Source organism: Neovison vison, chromosome 1 (genome assembly GCF_020171115.1).
Source record: "Neovison vison isolate M4711 chromosome 1, ASM_NN_V1, whole genome shotgun sequence".
Classification (NCBI taxonomy): domain Eukaryota; kingdom Metazoa; phylum Chordata; class Mammalia; order Carnivora; family Mustelidae; genus Neogale; species Neogale vison.
The window spans coordinates 113,294,030-113,320,116 of NC_058091.1; positions in this window are offsets into that span (position 1 = coordinate 113,294,030).

Here is a 26,087-nt window from a genome sequence, read left to right on the forward strand (position 1 = left end):
TGGGAGTTCTATTTTTAATTTTTTGAAAACCCTCCACACTGTTTTCCATTAATGGCTGCAGCAATTTACATTCCTACAAACAGTGCCCACGGATTCTCTTTTCTCCATATCCTCACCAACACTTGTTATCTCTTGAAAACTTTAAAGGTTCTGACCTTGTGAATTTTGAAATCACTCTGGGAAATGAGGAGGCAATTTTGCAGAGACTAGAAAGAGAAGAGGCAGTCTGACTAGAGATCGAAAAGAAATAGTGAGGAGTTAAAGGCAGATCAGGAATAATTTTGGATCGTATCAGCTGGTTTTATTGAAAACAAAAATGTACCTAGCTGCTTTAAATAAATCCAGATTTCCTGGCTTTGATGAATTTCATTCCAAGGTACTGAAAATACTTGCAGATATGATTATATAATCTATTCTAGTAATTATATGGAGTTGTGGACCAAGGAAGAGGCAGCAGAATATAAAAGAAGAACAAACTTTCAATTTTCAAAATTTAGGAAGATAGCAGATTCTGGCTGGAAAGAATGTGGGTTTAACATAAATGCTCACTAAAATACTAGAACTGTTTATTAGGCAGATAGTTTATGAATACTGATAAAGGGGTTCACTGGACACATTCCAAATTTTCTAAGAGAAAGTTATATTCACCAAATTAATTTTATTTCTTTTTAAAAATACCAAAAAATACAGTGCATTTGGGGACATTTAGAAGATTTGCCACAAATACATTGTGGGCATATGGACATTAATTGTGAAGCTGATTCATGGTCTTGATTAGAGGGTTCAAATAACTCTGTCTTTGGCTCAGCACTTTTACTATTTCATCAACAACTTAATTGAAGATAAACACAACATGCTTAGTACCTCTGGACACAACAGAATTAGGAGGGTAGTTAACATGCTAAGTGGCAAAATTAAAAAAAAATTTTAAAGAGCACAATAGAAATAATGAGTTAAAATGGTAGCTAACTAACATAAAATTTTGCATTGAACTAATAAAAAAAATCAATCACAGAGCATAGACCTAAATTAATTTTCAGCTTAAAAACTATGTACTCGCTGCTCTTATCGTTAAGTTCATGCTGTCAAGCAGGCTGAGAACATTGCTTTTTTCTTTTCATTTTGCTTATTCTTCTAATAAGTCTGTCCATATTAAGGGATTGCTCTTTAGAAAGGAACAATGTTTGTGACAATGCACATTGGTGCTGGCTTGGCAGGAATCTGCCAGCCTGGTTTAGGTTGATTAAGGGACGTGGCTGGAAAAGGAGTTGGTAAATGATTTAAAAAATAGGAAGGTGAACCACGAGAGACTATGGACTCTGAAAAACAATCTGAGGGGTTGGAAGTGGTGGGGGGGTGGGAGGTTGGGGTACCAGGTGGTGGGTATTATAGAGGGCACGGATTGCATGGAGCACTGGGTGTGGTGAAAAAATAATGAATATTGTTTTTATGAAAATAAATAAATTGAAAAAAAAAAGAAAAAAACAAAACAAAACAAAAATAGGACGTTTGTTCAAGACTTGAGGTCTAGTGTTTGAAATCAGGGTCAGCAAAATCCAGCCCACTCGATTTGGCGGTCAAATCCAGTCCACCACCTGTTTTTGTATGGCTAGTGAGCTCAGAATGGTTTTTACATATTTAAATGATTAAGGGAAAAAAATCAAAAAATAAAATTTCATGAAATTGAAAATTATATGAAATTCAAATTAAGGTGTCTGTAAATAAATTTTTATTGGAATACATTCACCACACTTTGCCATTAAATACTCTTCTACTTCACTCCGAATTACTCTAGAGCATTCTCTTTTTGTATAACATATTTGATGAAAGCCTCATTAAGGTATACTTGTGGGTTTTTTTTTTAATTTTAATGCATTTAAAAACCAGTACTACAATCACATTTTAACACAACAAACTTTACATATCTATCAAAATAACTGGGCACAGAGAGAAATTTTCTTTATGTCCTACTTAAAAACATTAAGATTTTGTTCAGTATAATTGTAATAATTTGTGGTTCCAGCATTTATGTTTTAATCATAAACTATTGCTTTTATTTTGGAGACTATTTTAAGTAAAAAAATCCTCAGTTCTTTATATATACTTTAAAATTTTATCTTATAGGGGTGCCTGGGTGGCTCAGTGGGTTAAAGCCTTTGTGTTAGGCTCAGGTCATGATCCCAGGGTCCTGGGATCCTGGGATGGAGCCCCGCATCGAGCTCTCTGCTCAGCGGGGAGTCTGCTTCCTCCTCTCTCTGCCTGCCTCTCTGTCTACTTGTGATCTCTGTCTGTCAAATAAATAAATACAGTCTTAAAAAAAATTTCTTACAAATTAAAATTTGTCCATATGATAACTATAAATGTAACAATTAAAAAGAACAACTTGAATTGTATTTTTAAGAATTTAATCAACTTTAAAGTTACCAAGCTGTATAAATGATATAATACAAAAATATCAGAAAAAACACTTTCTATTTTTGATATTTCAGCAGCTAAAATAATAGCCTTCAGTCAGAAAACTTGATTCTCTTCCTCACAGGTTAAAACAAATACATTGTATTTAATTTTAATTCACCATCAAATATTAAGATTTCATTATTAAGATGAAATTGTTTGCTTAAAATTGGAAAATTTATCCATCCCTGTCCATTTTTCTCCAGGTAAGCTTTCCATACGTGTGTGTTAGGGAAGCGGACTGTGTCAGTGTTAAGTATCAGGTGCAAGCTACATGTAGATCAATATAGGATTGAGAACCACCAGAGGAGTACAGGAAAAGGCAGAGAGGTGAGGGAAAGGGCAGGAGCCTGACATAATTATGTTGAGACTAGCTGTTTGTAGTAGTGTTTCTTTCAAAGGCCTAAAACTTAACCTCTCTATCTTTTTAAAAAGATTTTATTTCTCTATTTGCAAGAGAGAGTACACACGCATAAGCAGAGGGAGGAGGAGCAGAGGGAAAAGCAGACTCCTTACTGACCATGGAGGCCGACGTGGGGCTCCCTGGGGGCTGGATCTCAAGACTCTGAGGTCAGGATCTGAGTGGAAGTCAGATGTCTAACCAACTGAGCCCCCCAGGCACACCTTGGTCTGCATATCTTTATCAGATTTGAAGGCGAGATCTGAAAAATCTGTACTTTTTGACATGGCTTATATTAGTTTCCTCTGGTCATTTCACCTTTGCTACCCAGCAAGCTGATTAATTGACACAAATTTTACTAGGCAGACTCCTATGCAGAGTGAATAAAATAAGGGAATTATTTGTCATGATAATTTCTCATGTAGGATCCTGGAAGTTCATAATCCTAGGCATAGATACAATACCAAAAGCCCCAATCCTTGACCCTCTTCTCTTTTCTGTCTACACCAGTCCTTTGGTAATATCACCTGATCTCTTGACTCTCAATACATCTATAAGCCTATAATGACCACATTCATATATCTAGCATCAACCTTTCTCCTGAACTCTAACTACACATGTATCCAACTGTTTGTTCAACATTGCCACCTGAGTACTTAACAAGTATCTCAAACTGATTGTGTCCTAGATTGAAATCCTGATCATTCTCCTAGAACTTCTCCACTTGAAGCTTCCCCCATCTCATATCTCTTTCCTTCTAATGGTTCAAACTAAACACTTGGGAGTTATCCTTGGCTTTTCCCATCCCCCCCACCCAACCCCACATCCCACCTGTCAGAAAACCTCACTGGCTTTACCTAGAATCCAAACATTTCCCACCACTTCAAAATTACCCTCCTGGTGTGAGTCAACCTTCATATCTTCCTTAGATCATTGCAGTAGCTCCAGCACATCTCCCTGCTTTTACTTTGTCTTCTTACATCTTGTCTCAAGAGAGCAGCCATGAAGATCCTTTACAAATCTGTCAGGTCACATCAGTCCTCTGTTCAAAACCTCAGTGACCCCCCCCTTCACTTAGTATATTTGCTTTTGTGAGCAAAATTAGTGGTTTAAAATAACAAACTCGTTATGTAAGATACTCTGAGAACTATAAGAATTCTTCAGGTCAGAAGTCTGATATAGGTCTTACTGGGCTAAAATCAAGGTATCAGCAGGGCTGCATTCTTTCTAGAAGCTGGAGAGGATCGTCTATTTCTTTGCTTCTTCTAGCTGCTAATGGTATCCCACACTCCTTGCTCATGGTCCCCTTCTTCGGTGTTCAAATCAAGCCAGGTTTCACTGAGTCCTTCTCGCATCATGGTACTCTGACCTTCTGTTTCCTCTTCCACTTAAAGAACCCTTGTGATTACACTGGGCCCACCTGGATCATCCCGTTTACGCTCTCCATCTCAAGGTCAGCTGAGTAACGACCTTAATTCCATCTGCAACTTTAATTCCCTTTTGTCATATAACATAACATATTTGTAGCTCCCAGGGATTAGGACATGGACTTCTTGGGGAGAGGGATATTATTCTGATTACCGCACTATTTTTTAACCTCATTGTGCCCAAGACATACACTGTTCCATAAATATTCCAAGCACAACTTAGTTAGGGCTGCCGTTACAGCTATTCCCTCTTCCAAGGATGTTCTGTGTCACATTCATGCTTCACTAACTCCTTCACCTCCTTCTCAATGACTTTTCCTTTGCCATCCTATTTAACATTACAGCCTACCCAACCTCCTTCCTCTGATTTCTGTAACACTCATCACAATCTAATTCTATATTTTTCTTGTTATTTTTTATATTTATCATTCATTATTGTTCTTCTACTTGAGTGGGATATTTGTTTTATTTACTAGATATTCCCAAACCTAGAATAATACTTGTTACACAGCAGTCCTCAATAAATATTGGCTGAATGAATGAAAGAAAGAATGTTTTATTACTAGAAACCCTGAATGATTCTGAAATAAGTTGTGATCGTGACATCACGATTACAAAGTCCATGACCGCCCTAAATTCCAGTAAAAAATTTCTGATTATTCCTGCCATGTGCTGTATATTTCTATGGAAAAGATTACTGTGCACATGGCAGACATCTAATATATTGGACTCACCACCAAAGCAATTACTCAGCTTTGTAATTAAGTAGGGCATGTAGGTGCTTGCTTTTGAGGTAAGCATAAATCACTGTCTACCAACTGAGCTGTGGAAGTCACTTTTTATGTTTTCAAAACTCTAATTCATATCTGAACCAAAGCTACCATTTTACTGAGCTAGTAGAAAATTGAACATCTGTCCCTCTGGGGATAGTTCTAGGTCTCATATAGAACCAAGGTGTTGATGGGGAGTGGACTGAGGAACAGTATCTAGTCCTCCATCTCAGGTCGAGCAGGTGGCTGTAAATCCTCTAGCCTCTGTATGCATCTCTACTCTTCAGGTCCAGTGATTGTCTGTTTGCTGGAGGTGAAAGGACCTCCTGCAAGGATTCCCATAAAGGAAAGAACAACTTGGGAAGGGAGATATAAGGGCTCTCTGTTTTCACCTTCAGACCCACAGACCTCTCTCTTACCTCTACCTATCAAACTGGAAGAAACTCTTTGAAAACTTTTCTCTCCATATCTCTTTACACCTTCTATGTCTGCAAGTCCCTTTCTCCCTTTTTCATCCTCTTAACATGTTCTCAGTTCTTCTAAGAGCTTAGACTTTTGGAAAGCAAAAATCAATGACTACAGGTTGTTTCTGCTTTTCACCCTGTCATAGAACTTGTCGAGGACATAAACAGCTGGCTACTTCTGGGAAGGAAAAGGGGCAAAATGGGAAAGGAAAAAGTATAAACAATAATATCTAAATGATATATAAATATCTAAAATGATATCAAACTGATTTTTAAAACTACCTTTTCTCAGGTGAAGGACTTTTTCTCAGAGTGGTTATTAAGTTGTCCTCCTGCTTTCTTTGCTAAGTGATTTTGTACCAAACATGTGACTTTTTAGATAAATTGGACAGGAATTAAAAGGTGATTTTACCAGGGCGCCTGGGTGGCTCAGTGGGTTAAAGCCTCTGCCTTCAGCTCAGGTCATGATCTCAGGGTCCTGGGATCGAGCCCCGCATCGGGCTCTCTGCTCGGTGGGGAGCCTGCTCCTCCTCTCTCTCTGCCTGCCTCTCTGCCTATTTGTGATCTGTCTGTCAAATAAATAAATAAAATCTTTTTTTTTTTTAAAAGGTGATTTTACCACCTTACACCAGTTAGAATGGCCAAAATTAACAAGACAGCAAACAACTTGTGTTGGAGAAGATGTGGGGAAAGGGCAATCCTATTACACTGTTGGTGGGAATGCAAGTTGGTGCAGCCACTTTGGAAAACAGTGTGGAGATTCTTTAAGAAATTAAAATTAGAGCTTCCCTATGACCCTGCAATTGCACTACTGGGTATTTACCCCAAAGATACAGATGTAGTGAAAAGAAGGGCCATCTGCACTCCAATGTTCATGGCAGCAATGGCCATGGTCACCAAACTGTGGAAAGAACCAAGATGCCCTTCAACAGACGAATGGATAAGGAAGATGTGGTCCATATACACTATGGAGTATTATGCCTCCATCAGAAAGGATGAATACCCAACTTTTTTTAATGATTTTTAAATTTAAAAACAGCAACCCTCAGTTTGTTCTGCAAGATTAAGAATCTCTTATGGTTTGTCTCCCTCCCGATCCCGTCTTGTTTCATTTTGAATATCCAACTTTTCTATCGACATGGATGGGACTGAAAGAGATTATGCTGAATGAAATAAGTCAGGCAGAGAGAGTCAATTATCATATGGTTTCACTTATTTGTGGAGCATAAGAAATAACACAGAGGACATGGGGAGATGGAGAGGAGAAGGGAGTTGAGGAAAATTGGAGGGGGAGATGAACCATGAGAGACTATGGGCTCTGAAAAACAATCTGAGGGTTTTGAAGGGCTGGGGGGTAGGAAGTTGGGTGAGCCTGGTGGTGGGTATAATGGAGGGCATGTATTGCATGGAGCACTGGGTATGGTACATAAACAATGAATTCTAGTACACTGAAAAGAAATTTAAAAAATAAAAAAAAATTTAAAAAGTGATTTTTTAAATTTCATAAATATTTTTGCAATCATATGATCTCTAAAAAAATAGCATCTTGAGTGGTGCTAAATAAATAAGGCTAAATAAATAAAGCCTTATTGACATACAAGATCAGAGCCATATTCAAAAATAAATTTCATATAATTTAAGATTAACTTTACTCTGAAGTGTTCTACAAATAGAGGAAGGCAATTCAGAATCAAAACTACTTAAAGATTTAGGATATTTTTCTATACTGGGAATTTCCCCCTTTGCCTATTTTACTGAAAACATCTTTAAAGTCTTTTTTTTTTTAAATTTTAAATTCAATTAGCCAACATTCAGTACATCATTAGTTTTTGATGTGTTCATTGATTCATCAGTTGCACATAACACCCAGTGCTCATCACATCATGTGCCTTCCTTAATGCTCATTAACCACTTACCCCATTCCCCACAAACCTCTCCTTCCACAACCCTCAGTTTGTTTCCCAGTGTCGAGTCTTTCATGGTTTGTCTCCTTCTCTGATTTCTTCACGTTCAGTTTTCCCAAACTTCCCCTATGATCTTTTGCACTGTTTCTTGTTATAGTCCACATATGAGTGAAACCATATGATAACTGTCTTTCTATGATTGATTTATTTCACTTAGCATAATACCCTTGCATTCCATCCATGTTGTTGTAAATGGTAGGTATTCATCCTTTATGATGGCTGAGTAATATTCCATTGTATATAGGAATCTTATCTTTATTCATCTGTTGAAGGACATCTTGGCTTCTTCCACAGTTTGGCTATTATGGATATTGTTCCTATGAACATTGGCGTGCAGGTGTCCCTTCTTTTCACCACATCGTATCTTTGGGGTAAATACCCAGTTGTACAACTTCTGGGTCATAAGGAGGTCTATTTTTAACTTCTTGTGGAACCTCCATACTGTTTTCCAGAGTGGCTGTACCAGCTTGCATTCCCACCAACAGTGTAAGAGGGTGCCCCTTTCTCCACATCCTTGTCAACATTTGCTGTTCCCTGTCTTATTAATCTTGGCCATTCTAACTGGTGTAAGGTGATATCTCATTGTGGTTTTGATTTGTACTTGTATTTGTATTTTGTTTTGATGACAAGTGATGTGGCATCTTTTAGGTCTTTTGCTGTAGCTCTCAGAAAACTTTTCTTTGAGCCATTTCTAAGGACTTGCTTTTCTTCAAGTAAGATGTACCTTTTTAGGAAAGGGAGAAAAGTAGTTTCCCCTCTTTTCCAAAAGGCCATAACTAACAATTCTTTTCTTTCTTTTTTTTTTTTTTGAATTTTTACTGTGGTAGAATATGTATACTTAAATTTGTGACTTTAACCACTCTAAGTATACAATTCTGTGGTTTTAAGTATATCCACGATGTTATAAGACCATGGCCACTGTTTCCGAAATGTTTTTTATCACTCCAAACAGAACTCTGTAACCATTAAGCCATAATCCCTCTGCTCTCAGCCTCTGGTAACCTCTGATGTTTCTGCCTTTATGAATTTACTTATTTTAGATATTTCATTTAAATGGAATCATACAACATTTGTCCAGTTATTACTGGATTATTTCACTTTGCAATAATGTTTCCATGTTCACCCATACTGTTGCGTGTGTCAGAACTTCATTCCTTTTTACAGAGGAGTAACATTACATTCTATATATACACTACATTTTCTTTTTCCATTTGTCTTTTCATAGACAATTGGGTTTTCTTCTACCTTTGCCTACTGTGAATAATACTGCAATGAATATTGATGTAAAACTATGTGTTTTGAGTCCCTACTCTCCACTCTTTGATATATACACCCAGGAGTGGAATTGCTGGATCATATACTAATTTATGTTGAACTCTTTGAGGAACTGCCAAACTATTTTCTACAGTATCTGCACCATTTTCATTCCAGCCAGCAATATGTGAGGATTCCAATTTCCTCACATCCTTGCCAACATTTATTTTTGACTTTTTGTTTTGTTTTGTTTTTATTAAGGCCATTCTAGTTAGGTGTGAAGTGGTATCTCCTGGTTTTGATTTGCACTTTCCCAGTGACTAGTGATGTTGAGCATCTTTTCCTGTGCTTAAAAACTATTTGTATACCTTCTTTGGAGAAATGTCTATTAAATCCTTTGCCCATTTAAAAATAAACTTTATTATTTAGAGCAGTTTTAGGTTTACAACAAATTGAAGAGAAGGTTCAGAGATTTTCCAGATACTCCTTCCCCCAACATATATACAGTCTCTCCCAAAATTTCACACCAGAGTGGTACATATATTACAAACAATGAGACTACACTGACACTTCATCATCACTCAAAGTCCACAGTTTACATTATGACTCGTGTTTGGCGGTGTACATTCTATGCATTTTGATAAATGTATAATGACATTTATCCACCATTATAGTATCAAGCAGAATAATTTCTTTGCCCTGAAAGTTCTCTGTGTTTTGCCTATTCATTTCTCCCTTCCCCCAACAACCACATATACTTTTACTATCTCCATAGTTTTGCCTTTTCCAGAATGTCATGTAGTTGGAATCATCTAGTATGTAACCTTTTCAGATTGGCTTTTTTTCACTCAATAAACATTTTAAGTTCCTCTATGTATTTTCATGGCTTAATATCTCATTTCCTTTTAGCACTGAATACCTGATTATTTGGATGTGCATAGTTTATTTGTCCTTCTCCTCCTGAAGGACATCTTAGGTGGGAGAAGGAGGGAAAAGCAGACTCCCCACTAAGCAGAGAGCCAGATTCGGGACTTGATCTCAGGACTCTGGGATCATGACCTGAGTCAAAGGCCGATCCCAACTGACCAAGCCACCCAGTAGCCCAGTTGCTTCCAAATTTTAGCAGTTATGAATAAAGTTCCTAAAAACATTTACATGCTTGTTTCTGTGAGGACATAAATTTTCCAGCACTATGAGTAAAGCAAAATTGCTAAGCACAATCGCTAGATTGTATAATAAGAGTGTACTTAGTGTTCCAAAGTATAGCATTTTGCATTCCTACAAGTAGTAAATGAATTTTCCTCATGTGTATCTCACACATATTTTGTTAGATTTATACCTAAACATTCATTTTTTCAGGTGCTAATGTAAATGGTATTGTGTTTTTAATTTCAAATTCCACTTGTTCATTGATGGTACATAGGAAAGTTAATTGACTTTTGTATATTAACTCTGTATTCTGGAACTTTATCATAATTGCTTATTCATTAGTTATTAGTTGCAGGAGGGTTTTTAAAAAAATTCTTTCAAATTTTCTACATAGACAAACATGTCATCTGCAAACAGAGACAGCTTTATACCTTTCTTCCCGATGTATATGTCTTTTCCTTCCTTTCCTTATCTTATTGCATCAGGTAGGGCTAACAGTACAATGTTGAAAGATAGTTGTGAGATGAGCCATCCTTGCTTTGTTCCTGACCTTAATGGAAAAGCTTCTAGTTTCTTATCATTAAGTATGATGCTAGCTGTAGGTTTTTTGTAGATGTTCTCATTAGGTATCTGAAATTATTCATTTCAATCTTTAAAAATAAACTCTGTAATTTTCTTACACTATTCTCTTTATCCTATGATTATTTTTGCCTAATCAGTAGTATTACAAAGGACTTTGAAGTGTGTCTTCCACTAAAAAATCAAATTTCTACCACCCTTGCCACTACCTGTCTTCTTTCCCTTCGTTGTCCCGTGGAAACCCATTAAGATTTCTTTTGCAACAAGTCTATCCTAACCTAGTTTCTTACAATTGACTTAACCTCCCTCTCCATCTCCGTGAAAACCAATTGTCACAGTAATGATTTCTTTAGAGTATCCCCGCTTCTTAAAGCTTACAAGCTTGCAGTATGTTAAAACAATGATTCCTCATAAATAGCACCATTCCGTGGAAAGAGCAACACTTTACCTATATTGACAGTAGTGCAGTGACCAGAAAACAAGCAGAGTGTAGATGTCAGATACATTGACCCGGTTCATAATTTCAAGGAGTATTGCATAATACCTGCTAATTTTCCTGCATGATGATCTCACAAGAGTGGGTTGTTGTTTTTTTTTAACCAGCATGACTATGATGGGTATATCACGACATAAAAGAAATAAAAGGCTAAGATGCAAAAGAGAGGAAACACAGCTGTCATGTAAGATGGTCTTGGTGTCTTTATCTCTTTTGTCTTTTTATTTTTTTTTATTTATTTTTATTTTTATTTTTTTTAATTTTTTTTCCAATTTATTTATTTTCAGAAAAACAGTATTCATTATTTTTTCACCACACCCAGTGCTCCATGCAAGCCGTGCCCTCTATAATACCCACCACCTGGTACCCCAACCTCCCACCCCCCCGCCACTTCAAACCCCTCAGATTGTTTGAACCATGAGAGACTATGGACTCTGAAAAACAATCTTTTGTCTTTTTAAAGAATGACTATATGCCTGCTCTTTTTATAGGTATAACACATAAGAAAAAAAGATCATAATTGAGATTAAAAATTCAGTATGTGAAAGAAGTATGAGAATTATTTTAATACATTAAATTCCATGAAAATACAATTAATGGAAAATAGTTTGGTCTTAAAGCAATTCTGAGCAGAGTGCCTTAGAACAACTAACCTCTCAGCTAGGACTTCAGGGCATGTGTTTAGACATTTGACTCTGGGTACAATTTCTTCTGAGAATATTGCCTCTCAAAGCCTTCCCCAAGGAGTCTCCTTTCTTGCCCTCATCTTCTCTGGTGCTGATGATGGCAGTAGTCCCAGGGAGCTTCTGTTTTGCTTCCAGGGATCTGGGACTCTCACTGCCTCTATGAGAAGACTCTCTAGGGATCTCACACCTATCTTCACCACTAGGCTTGCCAGGATTGGAGCTGTGTCTTTTCTTGAAGGAATACTCCCTTCTCTTGCCTTGACATTTGGTTACTCTTGTGAATATAAGATGTCATGGAATAAATCAAGATAAAGCATGCTAATAAACATGAAGTTTTATAAACTATAATAGTATAACTATTACTGAACTGTTGTTTAAATTATTCCTACATCAGATGCAAAAACTATGACAGTTAACTCTAAGGCATAATAACTTCCAGTTTCTTCTGAAAAGAAACATATTCAAGCTGTCATTATATGCTAAGGACCATTTCCCTAAAAATTGGGGGATTGTTATGCTGTGTATCTGTAATTATACTGCTTCCACAAAACATTTCTCCATAGATCCAAGAAGTAGTACTCCATCTGGAAACTTAGTCATTTCAAATTTATTATATCTGCTAATTGTTATTGTATAGGCCTTCCAGATATAATTTTAGGGATTCCAAAAAGCATTTTGCTAATGATTAACTATGAACACTTCTGTTCATAATGTCTTACTAAATCATGCCATCTCTTTTAATTTTATAATCACTTTGGATAAATACTTACTTAAAAATATAAGTAGTTTTAATTTTAAAAAGCAACATGAAGATTTATGTAAGAATAAATTAGAACATGACTACCTATTTTACAGAAAAGAAATAGACAAAATTATCTTAGATCAGGGATTTGTAAACTATCATCTGTAGACAAAATTCAGCTTTCTACCTGTTTTTATAAATAAACTTTTATTGGAACACAACCACGTCCACTCATTTATATTTTGTCTTTTTTGTTTTGTTTTGTTTTGTTTTTAATACAAGGGCAGAGTTAAGTAGTTGCAACAGATAATAGGGCCTGAAAGCCTTAAGTCTTTACTATCTGGATTTTTACAGAAAATGCTTGCCAACCTCTGGCTCAGACTTCCAAACAGGAGTGTATTCAACAGCAGGCTTTTTTGATGTATTAAAGGGTTTTCTTTATAGGTTTTTTAAAGCCTTTCTTAAAAGGGTTTTGAGTTTTCTTGATAAAACTCAAGTTTGCTCATGATGGCGGGGGGCATGCATCTATTATTTATGAGAAAGTCCACCCATGCTTGTGACCTTAAGAAGTCATTGTTTCCTCTCAGTGAAGAAGGTCATTGGCTAGTGATAAAAAGTGATAAAGTGATAAAAATATCTCACAAGTGGTTAAAAGATCATTCTTGAGGCACCTGGGTGGCTCGGTCAGTGAAGTGTCTCTCAGCTCATGATTTCAGAGTTGTAAGATCAAGCTCCTCCTTGGGCTCCAAGTTGGGCTCTGGGCTGGGCATGGATCCTAGTTAAGATTCTCTTTCCTTCTCTCTCTGCGCCACTCTCCACCCACCCACCCCCCTGGCCCACCACTTCGACTGTACGCACACCCTCTCTCTCTCCCCCCAACAAAAAAGAATAAATTGGACTTTGGTTTTTAATGTTTTTTAATGAACCCACTGTTCTGGCCCTTACCTTTACTGAATATAGATACACTACACTGACACAGTGCATCTCTAGCCTTAGATCAGCACAGTCATCTACCTTTTCTGTTCCTGTATCCAGGCTGCTTAGTAGTGTTGGACAAAACTCAGTGCACTTGGGGAGCACCAGACCCTCTTGGTATGTAACTTCAGTCAGGCTTTTCCTGAACCTTGTCCATATTTCCAGTCAATCCATTTCCCATTCCCACAAGAGTTATTGTATAACTTCATGGCGTTTCTCCTTTCATGAATTACTTTCAAGAATTATCTCTACCTCCTGTTATCAAATGGGAACTTCCTCCAGCACGCACCAAATCTCTAAACCAATTATTACCTGCTTGTCTTCAACTCTGAGATAATACAATCACATTGTCAGAACAGAGTCACATGAATCAGAGATCTTATCCCTTATAAAGCTGGCTAATAATTTTAAGAATACAAGTAATCAGGAGGCACAGATGAAGTAGCGAGAGGTCCAGAACCATAAGCATAGCTCCCCATATCCAACACTCCATGCCTAAAGCATCTGCCCTTAGCCCTTGTTCCTCAGTCCACCCTAATTTTTCTTAGTAGCCACTCTCCCTCAGTTCAGATGATGTCTCCTTTTTGTAGAAACACAATTCAGATGCTACTTCTTTCAGTAAACCTTCCCGAAATTCCTGTCTGGGAAGAGATGCTCAATGTATATACTCCCATACAGCCTGTTGTCCACTGTATCATGGCCCTTTTCTGGTTGTATTGTAATTGTTTTTCTATCTCTTTCCTGAATGGTAAGCAATTTAGAACTGGAAACTTTTTTCTCTATCTCTAGCCACTAGCATGGTGCCTATACCAAACTGGGTCTTTAATAAGTGTTTATTAAAGGATGAAAATATTAAGGATCTCTGTCCTCTGATACACTGTAGGTTCAAAGAAGGAAAAGCAACATAAGAAGAATCCATATAATTGCAATGTAATAAGAGTTATTGTAGATTTAAAAACCTACAGGAACTCAGAAGGATCCACTAACTCTGTTCCAGGGAGAATTTCACAAAGGCAGAGAAGAAACAAAGCTGTGTCTTGAAGAGAATAGATTTTGTTAGGCAGAGACAAGGGGGAAGGATGTGTTGGTCAGGGAGAATAGTAAATCTGAAGTCATCATTATCATTTTGCAATACTCAAATATAACTATAAAAATTAGGTACCTCATGTGATAAATTATTCAAGTTTCATGCTTTTGTTTAGTTAAAGAAAGCATCTGGTATTTCAGTATTTACAAAGGAAGTGAATTTAGCCTAACATTTGTATTATTGGATGATGAAAGTATTTTTAAAATCAGTGCATAACTTGAAGACAGATTTTTTTGTGGCTCATTATGCAATGATTATTACAGATGTACTGTGAATTATTGATTTAGCAAGCAATTGAGTTTTAAAACTGCTAAAACTAAATTTACAAGCTTTTTTTTATGATTCATGCATCTGAGTGTACAAACCAGTTATTTATATTTGGAAGAAAAAAAGGTTGTTGTTATTAATCAAATGTTCAAATAACAAAGGAAAGTTATCCCATAATTGCTTTAAGTTCATAATAACCTTAGAACCTTAAGGAACAGTTTTTAGTTATGAAAAAAATTGGAAAGACAGTTATGTAAAAGAAGCCAAGGACACTGCCTATAGTCTGAACATGTGTGTGTCCCTCCAAAATTCATATGTTGAAATCCTAACCTGCAAGGTGATTGTATTAGGAGATAGAGCCTTTGAAAGGTGATTAGGCCATTAGAACTCTGATTTTATGAGTGGAATTAGTGGAATTATTAGTGCCCTTATAAAAAAAAAAATCCCAGAGAGCTCCCTCACCCTGTCCACCATGTGAGGACACAGGAAGAAGTTGATGAAATCTGTGCACCTTGATTTTGGACTTCCAGTCCCCAGCACTGTGACAAATAAATTTCTATTTTGTATAAGCTAACCAGTTTATGGTATTTTGGTATAGCAGCCCAAACTGACTGATAAAACTACTATATACAGTGGCTGATATATATAGATAGATAGATATATGCTCATATATATATATATATATATATATGAGTGTGTGTGTGTGTGTGCACACACACACTCACTCATATATTTCACAGATAATATATGTAGTGAATTGTAATCTCCAACACGAACTGCATTCCTGATTGTCGACATTATTGATATGATTTAATACTCACCACTGACAAAGTGTGGCTCATTTTTTTGCAGGAGATAATTAGTTATAAAAGTTTCCTGTGCTCTAAGTATTTACCCAGATAGTTGTTTGCAGGTTCCTAGGCTCCTGGAAGAGCACAGCAAGGGGCCCATAAGGACATTTACATTCTAGGGAATCCAGGTTCTTCTCAGAGGATCCCACATCCTACATCCACGGTGAAACTGAAGAAAGAAAAATATGCAATGAAAACAGTTAGAAGGGACAGAAGAAACAAGTAGAACAACAGTTCTGAACCAGAGGTGATTTTTGTTCCCTCCCCAGTCCGACCCCAGGGAATATTTGGCAATATCTGGAGATATTTTTAATTGTCACAAATGAAGGATGCTGCTGGCATTTAGTAGCCAAGGATGCTGTTAAACAGTCTACAACACACAGGACAAACCCCACAACAAAGAATTATAAAACCCAAAGTTTCAATAGTATTGAGATTAAGAAACTATGTACTAGACCATTATTGACTGTAGATTTCTTTTGAAAAATTTTTTAAATATTAAGAAACAAAAAGACATATGGGTAAGAAATTAATTGGCATTACCTTTTAAATTAAAAATGAAAAAGTTTTAGAAGTTGTACAATATGGAAAATTTATTTGACATATGCAAAGGGGTATAAATAAAAAATAAAAATCACTTGTAGTCCTGCCATCCAGAGGTAACCACTATTAAATTTTAAAATTTATTTCTAGTAATTTTTGTGCAAATAAGTTGGTACTATTAATTAGATGGGAAATCTGCTACATTGGAACAGGGTAGGCTATGAAGGTTAATTGGTAGAAATAGCATGAGAGAAGTAAGTAACTACAGTAGAAACGCACGGGTTAATGAGAACTTACCAAGAAACAAGGAGAGAGGAGCCAAGATCGTACTTTGAAGGAATTGAGTAGAATTAAGGGTCTGTAGTGACTAAAACATGCATGTCCCACTCCTGTGCTTCAAACAATGGAGCTAGTTATCTTATAAAAATGTTTAATGAGAAAATAAAAACAAAACAAACCGTTGCAATGAAATAAATAGTAGAAGCAGACAACATCTTGGCTAGCCCAAAAGAATCTGTGCTACAATCAGAGTAAGAGATTTGGGGTGGGGGAAGATTTCCATTGTGTATAAAGTGGTTTAACTAGACCTGCCTGAAAGAGAACTTCTCGGTATGGCCTGCATTTGTTTCTCCTAGTGATTTGTCTCAACCAGTGCTAATAACCCTAGCAATTAATAATCCACATTTTCATCTGTTCTATTCACTGCTATTGCCACCTAGATGACTTTGTGCTAGGAAATGGCAGAATGTTTATTTTCTTTTGACCCCTTTTGTCAATTCGTTTAGAGTTTAAATAGTTGTAATAATAACTACAACAGGCTCTTCCTATAGTCTAGATCAATGAGAGGAGTAATGGGAACAGTCCAAGGCGTTAACACCCATTCACTCTTTTGTGGACACACACTTATTATAATTATGTCATTTAAAAACATGGAAACAATCCATAAGTGACTATTAAGGAAAGAGAACAGAGTTAGTGGAGGGGGATGGGTGGGGATGGGCTAGGTGTGTGACAGGATTCAGGAGGATACTTGTTGTGAAGAGCACTGGGTGTTGTATGTAAGTGATGAATCACAATTCTACTCCAAAAACCAATATTGCACTATATGTTAACTGACAACAATTAAATTTTAAAAAGACCCCCAAAATGAAAAATTAAATAAACAAACAAATAAATAAATAAAAACTTGGGGTCAGAAAGCATAGAGATTTGGTATCTGCTTTTTTCATTTGACAATATTGCATGAGTATTTTTCTCATTTCGTTAGTCTTCTAAAAATGATTTTATCAACTTCTATACAGCAAATCCATCACATAATTTTACTGTAATTTAATTAATACCAACTTTGAACAAAGAAGCTGCTTATAACTTTCTAACTCTATTATAAAATATATCACCCCAAACATCATTATATGTTGTTTTTCTATGAAATGTATTTAGAAATAAATGTTGGGTACACAACACATTGAACTTTTCCATTTTAACAGCTTTATTGAAGTATAATTATTTATTATGAAATTTACCCATTTTAAGTATACAATGCAATGATTTTTAGTACATTTAAACTGCGGGGCATCCATCATCACAACCTAATTTTACAACACTTCTATCACTTCAAAAAGTAATTTAAAAAAAAATTCCTCTGTTCATTTATATTCATTCCCTATTCCCACCCTTAGCCTTAGCAAACACTAATATACTTTATATCTCAATAGATTTGCCTTCTTAAAACATTTCATAGAAACAGAATCATACAATATGTGTTCTTTTGTGACCGGCTTCTTTCACTAAGCATGATTCTGAGGTTCATCCATGTTGTCACATACATCAGAGTACTTCATTCCACATTGGGCTCACGAAGTGCAATTCTAACATTGAACTTTTGCCTATAAAGAATATGCATGCATCTTCAGATAATTTGACTAGGAAGCTTCTGACATGTCTCATTGTAGAAGTATAGAGTTGATGGCGGATCTTGGCTGAATGCCCACATACCTCTTACGCACTAGAATGTGTGGTTAGTGACCTTTACTTTAATATCCAGATGCAGTTTAGGGTGAAGGATTCCTCTGCTCTTTTCAGCTGAAATACACATGATTTCTTCCTGCATTTTTATTTTTGATGAGTATTTCAGCCACGGTATGGTTGTGCTAAATCTAAAAATGATTGATCATGGCACAAAATATATTTGTTTGACTTACAACTTTAACCTAACTAAAGGCATTTTGCTGGTGATTAGAAAAGATTTGATTTTTCTAGGGTAATACATCAAGAGACACAAACATTTCTTAGAGAAATCATCCTTTAAAAAGCCATCAGTGAAGAGCACTTAAAGGCAAAGTTATTGGAGTACACTTGACTAAAACATCATAACCAAGAGCAGGGGCACAGGAGAATGGTCCAGGATGTATTCGAAGATGTCGAAGGGATGATTTTTTGGAAGTATTACTCAATTTCAAATAAAATGTCAAATATGTCCAGAACTGAAAACCAAGAAGACAGCTAAGGAAGAATGTGGTAGACAGAATAAAGGCCTCTTAAGATGTGAACATCCTGATCTCCAGACTTTCATGGCAGAATGAATCTAGCAGATGTGATTAAGTTAAGGCTCTTGAAACCAGGACATTATTCTGGATTATCTGGGTAAATCCAACATAATCACAAGGGTCCTTATAAGACAAGGAAAGAGGCAGGAGAGTAAGAAACAATAGGATGATGTAAGCAAATGTCGAGTCATGGAGAACCATGGTCCAAGGAATGCAGGCGACCCCTAGAAACTAGAAGAGGCAAGAAGCAGATTTTCCACTAGAGCCTCCAGAAGGAACACAGATTGCTGACATGGATTTTTAGCCATCATCTCACTTGGATTTCTGACCCTTAGCACTATAATGGCATATATGTCTACTGTTTTGAGCCACTAAGTGTTTGGTAATTTGTTACAACAGCAATAGAAAACTAATACATAGAGGCTCACCATAACGAGACAGGGACAGAAGTTTGACCTCCTCTTGGGTAGGGAAATGTGAGGGAGGGGAGGGAAGCTGGTCAACCCTAAACTAAGCCAGCTTCTGAAAACAATCCTGGGAACATGCTCTAGCAACTAAACTGAGGCAGGGACTCACTAGTCCTCTTTACAAAGCTTGGAATCTCAGACATCCTCTCTCTGCTCTCTCTTCCTCAAACACACACTACCCCCAAATGATTACTTCCAGTTTACCTTCAGTATTGGCCTTACATAAAATATAATTTAAGTACCTTCATCCTATGTTTTTGCTTTGCCGTCTCATATATGACTGAAATTGGTATTATCAGACAGATCGTTTTGCATATATCTTTTTTACTACTTCCTTGCTGTCATGTCCCTCCCTCCCTCCCTCCCTTCCTTCTTCTTCCCTCCTTTCCTCTCTCTTTTCCTTCCTTCCTTCCTTCCTTCCTTCCTTCTTTCCTTCCTTCTTTTTCCTTCCTTCCTTCCATCTTTTTCTTTCTTTCAAAGATGTGGGATATGTAAACAGCCACTTTATTTAACATGGCACTATCCACTCTTCCTTTTTTCAATAGTCACTCTATCTACTCTTCATAATATTTTTCTCAAAGACATAATTTCTAACACACTATGTATTTTACCTATTTATTGGTTATTTTCCATTTCATGTATCTATATATATACTCCTGAAGGCATGGTTTTTGTATATTTTGTTTACTCCTGTGTCACCAGCCCCTCAAATAGTGCCAGAGAAATTGTAGGCATTCAATAAATATTTACTGAATTAGGTAATTAATGATTGTGGTGCACTTTCTATGTTGCTTGCTTCCCAATGGATGAAAGTAATACAGCAAAATAGTAAAAATCTCTTTCAGTGCATTTACTGCAGCTTGTGTAAGAGACAGCTTGGTGGCTGATGTCAGAAAATACTCCTTTTTCTACCAGGAATGTTGAGGACTGAAGTCAGGAATTGAGTAATAATGTTTATTGCTGGGCTCCAGAAGCTCAGGTGTAAGAAAATACGGAGTGAATTAGATTCATATAGGCCATTCTATGTGTCCTTGCTTTGAAAGGTCTACACCTGGAGCAAATCCACACTGATGGCATATGTGACAGGCAGAGGTGAAGCCCAAGTGATTTAACAGTCAGGCAAGCAGATCATTCCTTTTCTCATCGCCCCCCTTCATTTATAACCAGAAGGATTCAACTTTCTTAGAGAGGAGTCTTGCCTCTTCTTCACCACTAGTGTATGGAAATGGATGAATGACAGCTTATTTAATTTTGAAGTGATTTGAGAAGTGGTAGCTTCTATAGTAGAGAGAGGAGGGGACCCAACATGTCGGTGTACAAAGCACTTTCAGGCTCTTCCAACCTGAGTGAAAATATGCCTAATGATGCACAATGTCCTGTCTCCAACTCCACTTGGGATGTACCTATTCCTGAAGATCTCCCTCCGAGGAGTAGAACCCTCTTGTACTTCTTACCCCAGTCATCTGGATTGTGAATTAACAAGAATTATTTATCAGTTTGTTAGAACTAAAACTCTTAGGGTGATCTTTAACTGTTTAAGATAGTAAAAGAAATCCAACCACACTGGCCTACTAAATATTTTCTTTTCCTTTCATGTAAAATGAGGTCCAAAGAGCTGTACAATGCTATTGAGAACATATCTCATTCTACCTTTCTTAGTAGGGAGCATTGTTCCTCTTGTCTACAAGATGGCTGCTATGACTCTAGACATTATATCTATGTTCCTTTCAGGAGCTAAGGGAGGTGGAGGTGGAGACTAAAGGGAGGTGCTAGCAGACTGTCTTGGTTTTTTTGTTTGTTTGTTTTTACAAATGTCTTGTTTTATCAGGAAACCAAATGTTCTCCTGTTAGACTTCTTTTTACATCTCATTTACTGGATCACATGGCACTCTCAAACGCAAAGGAGTCTGAGCAGTATTTTTTGTTTTGTTTTAAGATAGTGTTTTTTAATTTAATTTCTTTTCAGTGTAACAGATTTCATTGTTTATGCACCACATCCAGTGCTCCATGCAATACGTGCCCTCCAAAATACCCACCACCAGATCCCCAACCTCCCACCCCCCTTCTTTTTGAAACTCTCAGATTGTTTTTCAGAGTCCATAGTCTCTCATGGTTCATCTCCCCCTCCAATTTCCCCCAACTCACTTCTCCTCTCCATCTCCCCATGTCCTCTGTGTTATCTCTTATGCTCCACAAATAAGTGAAACCATATGATAATTGACTCTCTCTGTTTGACTTATTTCACTCAGCATAATCTTTTCCAGTCCTATCCATGTTGATACAAAATTTGGGTATTAATCATTCCTGGTGGAGGCATAATACTTCATAGTGTATATGGACCACATCTTCCTTATCCATTCGTCTGCTGAAGGGCATCTTGGTTCTTTCCACAGTTTGGCGACCGTGGCCATTGCTGTTATGAACACTGGGGTACAGATGGCCCTTCTTTTCACTACATCTGTATCTTTGGGGCAAATACCCAGTAGTGCAATTGCAGGGTCATAGGGAAGCTCTATTTTTAATTTCTTAAAGAATCTCCACACTGTTTTCCAAAGTGGCTGCACCAACTTGCATTCCCACCAACAGTGTAAGAGGGTTCCCCTTTCTCCACATCCTCTCCAACACACGTTGTTTCCTGTCTTGCTAATTTTGGCCATTCTAACTGGTGTAAGGTGGTATCTCAATGTGGTTTTAATTTGAATGTGAGCAGTATTTTTAACTAAAAACATTGTTACCCTCAACAAAATCGCGGTTTGCAGTTAGCAGGGAAGATGAGAGAGAATCAATATTAGGTAAGCAAAAAGCAGTGCCTGCCACAGCCTGTTATCTTTCCCTCACCTGCACATCCTGATTTTTCTTTTCCTCATTTATCTCCCTCCACAATTGCCATCTCACTGCACCGTCCTTTCTCATATTCTTGCCATTCCATGGACATATGGCAATGGTCATATAAACGACCCCTCCCCTTTTTCTATTCATGCTGCCATCTCCAGATCCTTCTCTTAGGACCACTCAGTATCCTTTTCTCACTCAGAAATCTTCACTCCTTAAACAAAGCCCTTAGTCCCTAGCCTTGGATACTTATATTCAGTTCCAAACTGACTTAATTTCAACTACTCTTGATGATACCAGCTTGTCCTCCAGCCAGTTTGCAACTGTTTTTTTCAAATACTCAAATATTTGGATTTTTCAAGTTCCATACTTTTGTTCATGCTGTTTTCCATTTGGAATGGCTCAGGATCCTTCCTTCATTTAGTTCTGTCAAAAGTCTTCTAACTTTCCGAAATTTTGTTCAAACTTCTTTTCTTCTACAATGCATTCACAGGTCCTGCCAATTAGAAATTTTCCTTGAGGGCACGTGCACCTGAATGTTTATAGCAGTAATGTCCACAATAGCCAAACTGTGGAAAGAACCTAGATGTCCATCAACAGATGAATGGATAAAGAAGATGTGGTATATATACACAATGGAATACTATGCAGCCATCAAAAGAAATGAAATCTTGCCATTTGCGACAACATGGATGGAACTAGAGCGTATCATGCTCAGCGAAATAAGTCAAGCGGAGAAAGACAACTATCATATGATCTCCCTGATATGAGGAAGTGGTGATGCAACATGGGGGCTTAAGTGGGTAGGAGAAGAATCAATGAAACAAGATGGGATTGGGAGGGAGACAAACCATAAGTGACTCTTAATCTCACAAAACAAACTGAGGGTTGCTGGGGGGGAGGGGGGTTGGGAGAAGGGGGGTGAGGTTATGGACATTGGGGAGGGTATGTGCTTTGGTGAGTGTTGTGAAGTGTGTAAACCTGGCGATTCACAGACCTGTACCCCTGGGGATAAAAATATATGTTTATAAAAAATAAAAAAAATTTTAAAAATAAAAATAAATAAAAATTAATAAAAATTAAAAAAAAGAAATTCTCCTTGGCCATTTCCAGTCCTTCTATTCCTTAGAGGGTTGCCATGGACATAGCACTCTCTACATACTGCCCTACACCTTTGGCCTTTGTGTACTCCATGCTCCACTTCTCAATAAGATGGTAAGTGCCAGGCAATATATTTTAAAAGGTTTTGTTTCTTTGGAACAATTTTAGATGTACAAAAAAATTGGGAAGCTAGTGTAAAGAATTTCTATATCCAAGATATAGGAAGATATACCTATATCCAAATTTTCCTATTAATAGCAACTTACATTAGTATCATTCTTTTGTTAAAATTAACAAACCAGTATTGATGCACTGTAATTAACTAAAGTCCACAGTTCATTCAAATTCTCTTAGATTTTAACCTAATGTCCTTCTTCTGTTCCAGGATCCCATCCAAGATAATGTATTTCATTTAGTCGTCATGATTCTTTAGTCTCCTGTTGGCTGTGACAGTTTCTTAGGCTGTCCTTGTTTTTGGTGACCTGGACAGTTTGAGGAAATACTGGGAAGGTGTATTTTGGATGCCCCTTTACCAGAGTTTATCTGGTGTTTTCCTCATGACTAAATAGGAGTTACGAATTTGGGGGAAGAAGGGCACAAAAGTGAAGTACCATTTTCATCACATCATATTAAGGATACATAAGATCAACACAAGTTATGACTGTGGAAGTTGACCTTGATTACCTGGCCAAGGTAGTGTTTGTCAGGTTTCTTCTACATGAAGTTACTCTTTTTCCCTCCTTTCCATTCTGTACTCCTTGGAGGAAGTCATACCATATGTAGCCCACACTTAAAGAGCACGGAGTTATGCTCCACCTTCTTGAGAGTGAAGTGCCTATGTACATTATTTGGAATTCTTCTGAATGAGATATTTGGTGTTGTCCCCCATTTATTTATTGATTCAATCATTTATGTATATCACTATGGACTCATAGCCATTTATTTTATTCTTTGGGTTATAATTCAATATTTATTTATGGGTTACAGTTTTGTTGCTCAAATTGTTCCAACTTTGACCATTTGAAGTTCTTTAAGTGTCCACTCAGCTATATCCCTTTTAATGTAAGTTTTTGTTGTAGTTGTTGTTTTTGAGCACTTCTGTATGTTCTGGTACTATTAGATACTCCAAGTTTATTTTGTATATTTCCTGTTCTGGATTTAGCCTTTCCTCCAAGGATCCCTGGTTCCTTTTATTGGAGAAAGGAATTAGGAGCCAATATCCGGTGTTGGTGTGTTCATTGCTATTCAAGAGTCATTTATTTCAGACCTTCTCAGCTGACAAACCAAGGAAATATATCTTTGCATACTAGCCTGCATATAGATATGCATACACACATTTCTATAAATATCTCTATATGCAACCACCTATATCTATATTAAGCTAAACTGAGGTATCCAACTCTAACCCATCAGCACACAAATTATTCTAGCCTCTTCTTCTTTCTTGTCTATAAACTCTCACTCCAACAGTGAGAAACCTGGCTCTCATATTCTGCCATTTGATTTCTTAATTTTTCAGTTATAGTATCAGAATTGTTAACTTGTTTCCCCATGGGAAACTATATTATCAACTAGAGGATAATGCTTATGTATAGTTCTTTTTGCCTTTAGTCTTTCAGACTCCACTCATTTTGACAGTTACTTACGCCAGCATGTTTTACCCCTAATCTCCCCAGTAAGGTTGTTTCATGCATTTGTAATACAGTTAGATTCTCTTATCTCAATCTGCATTATTCTCTGGGAACTTCCTTGAACCTCTTAATTCACTTTTTTCCAACTAGAATACATTAAGATTTGCTATATGTTGTACAGTTCTCTGGATTTTAACAAATGCATTATGTCATGTCTCCATGATTACAGAATCACCCAGAATAATTTTCACTGCGCTATAAATTCCCTTGTTGATTTACCAACTCAACCCTCCTTTCTCACTGGCCATTACTGATCTTCTCCTATCTCTATAGTTTTGCCTTTAGCAGAATATCATAATTGTAATCATGTCCTGTATCACCTTGTCAGGCTGGCTTTTTCACTTATCAGTATATATTTAAAGTTCATCCATGTCTTCTCATGGCTTAGTAGCTCACTTCGATATAATGTCAAATAATACCCAATTGTACATATGTAGTGCAGATTGATTATCCATTCACTTACAGAAGGATGTCTTGGTGATTCCCAGTTTTTGGTAATTATGAAATAAGCTGCTATAAATATTAACTTTTCATAAGTTTGAAGTAAGTTTTCAGCTGAATTAAGTAAATATCTAGGAGGGTAAATGCTAAATCATGAGGTAAAATCATGTTTAGTTTTGTAAGGAACTATGAAGCCAGCAATGAACAAGAATTCCTTTTGCTCTGCATCCATGTAAGTATTTTCAGTTTTATGGGGTTTTTCGTTTTAAAATTTTTAATTTTGTTTTATTTTAGTTCTTTTCATAGCTCTGTAGTATATTTCACTGTTGTTTTGTTTTACAGTTTTCCAATGATAAATCGTGTTTCTCATATGCTTTTTTGTCATCCGTGTATCTTCTTTGGTGCAATGTTTATTCAAATCTCTTGCTCATTTTTAAATTGATCTGTTGTTTTCTTATTGTTTAGTGTTAAGATTTCTTTGTATATTTTGGATACAAGTCATTTACCAGTTATGTGTTTTGCAGACATTTTCTCCAGCTTGTGGCTTTTACTTTCATTCCCTTAGCAGTATCTTTCATAAAAACAAACAAACAAACAAAAAAGAAAAACCAAAAAAAAAAAAACCCACCAAACAACACGTTTTTAATTTTAAAAGACTAACATCAGTTTTTTCTTCTGTTAACCATTCTTCCAATGTCATCATTTATATCTGTGAAAAGCATTAGATTGATGTCTAGTTATCTTTTTTTGATACGATGCCCAAGTGTTCCAGCACTATTTGCTTATAGGACTATTCTTTATCTATTCAATTGCCTTTGCTCCTTTGTCAAAGATTTATGTTGCTCCTGTGTCAAAGACTATAGGGAGAATCTGGTCTGGACTCCATAATCTGTCTGTTTTA